This window comes from Phoca vitulina, unplaced genomic scaffold, assembly GCF_004348235.1.
Source record: "Phoca vitulina isolate PV1807 unplaced genomic scaffold, GSC_HSeal_1.0 scaffold7, whole genome shotgun sequence".
NCBI lineage: Eukaryota > Metazoa > Chordata > Mammalia > Carnivora > Phocidae > Phoca > Phoca vitulina.
This window is the reverse complement of record NW_022589710.1, coordinates 32,891,610-32,893,723: the sequence shown is the minus strand read 5'-3', so window position 1 is coordinate 32,893,723 and position 2,114 is coordinate 32,891,610.

The window sequence follows — 2,114 nt, the reverse complement described above, 5'->3', positions numbered from 1 at the left end:
ATATCTATGTATAACCAAATCCACAAAATTACCTAGAAAGTGCTTATCTTGTTTGAGATTCTCTATGATAAAGTGAATTCAATAGGTTAAAAAAGAAATAGAGGAAGGAAGGAAGGAAGGAAGGAAGGAAGGAAGGAAGGAAGGAAGGAAGGAAGGGAGACAAAAACCTTGCTGTGTTAAAGACCACGTGAATAGGATAAACAGACAAGCTACAGACTTTTTCTAGCAAGTTCCACTGATGTGGCATCACAGTGAAATCTCTGTCAGCCATATGGTAGGCATAGCCAGTACCTTCAACAAGATCTGCATCTCGGCTCTGATGGAGCTTCTTCCTTGGATACTTTATCTCAGTCCTAGGGATAGTATCTGTTTTTTATAACTACTATTTCTATATTCTTTAAAGCTCTCTTTATTTTTCACTGACCAGTCTTTTGGACTTCAGTCCCCTGCTATTTTTAAGAATTCTTAAGTATAAGAATTAAGTTAAAAAGTATTTAAACTTTTCCTGTTCAAACTATGTGGTTTCTCTATCTTGACTGATATAGACAAGAAGAAAATATTTTAAGGCATACATCTGACAAAGGACTTCTATCCAGAATATATAAAGAATTCCTACAAATCAATAATAAAAGACAATTCAGTAAAATATGGGCAAAAGACTGAACAGACCCTTCTCAAAAGATGTGCAGATGATCAGTACATCAAAAGGTGCACATCATCATTGGTCATCAGGAAAATACAAAATAAAATCACAATGAGATGCTATTTTATACCTATTAGAATGGCTAAAATTAAAAAGATTTTGACAACACCAAATGTTGGTGAGAATGTGGAGAAACAAGAGTTCTCATCCATTGCTGATAGGAGAGCAAAATAGTGAATCACTTTGGAAAACTGTTCGACAGTTTCCCATTATGTTAAGGAAGCACATACCTGCCCCCATGACCCAATAATTTCACTCATTTCTATTTGTCCAAGAGGAATGAAAACATCTCCACACAAAGACTTGAACAATAGTGTTCATAGCATCTTTATTCATAATAACCAAAAACTGGAAACAACTCAAATATATTGATAAACATTGTAATGTATCCCTATAGGCCACTACTCAGCAATGCAAAAGAATGAACTATGGATATATTCAACACCATGGAAAAATCTCAAAAACATTATGGTGAGTGAAAGGAGTCTTATCCTCAAGAACGGGAGACATAGCTGACTTTCTTAACACAGAAACAGGCACAGAGACTTAGACAAAATAAGAAGACAGAGAAATTGATCCCAAATGAAGAAACAGGACAAGGCCACAGCCAGAGATCTAAACAAAACCGATGTAAGTAAAATGCCTGATAGAGAATTTAAAATAATGATCATAAGGATGCTCACTGGACTTGAGGAAAGAGTGAAAGACATGAGTGAGACCCTTAACACAGAAATAAGGAATAACATAGCAGAGATTAAGGGCTCAATAAACAAAATGAGAAACATCTTGTTGGAATGAACAGTAGAATGGAAGAAGCAGAGGAACAAATTAGTGACCTAGAACACAGAGTACTGCAAAGTAATCAAGCTGAAAAGAGAGAAAAAAGAATTATGCAACAGTAAAATAGACTTAGGGAATTCAGTGACTCCATCAAACGTAGTAACACTCATATTACAGGAATCCCAGAAGAAGAAGAGAAGAAAGGGGGGCAGAAACTTTATTTGAAGAAATAATATGTGAAAACTTCCCTAATCTGGGGAAGGAAGCAGATATCCAGGTCCAAGAAACACAGAGTACTCCCATAAAAATCAACAAAAGCAGATCCACCCCAAGACATATTGTAATTAAATTGGCAAAATATAGTGGTAAAGGAAAAAAATTTAAAAACAGCAAGACAAAATAAGACAGTAACTTACGAGGGAAAACCCATAAGGCTAGCAGGAACTTTTTCAACAGAAATTTTGCAAGCCAGAAGAGAGTGGCATGATATATGCAAAGTTCTGAATGGGAAAAATCTGCAGCCAAAAATACTCTATCCAGCAAGGCTATCATTCAGAATAGAAGGAGAGATAAAGAGTTTCCCAGAAAAACAAAAGCTAAAGGAGTTCATGACTACTAAATCAGCCCTGAA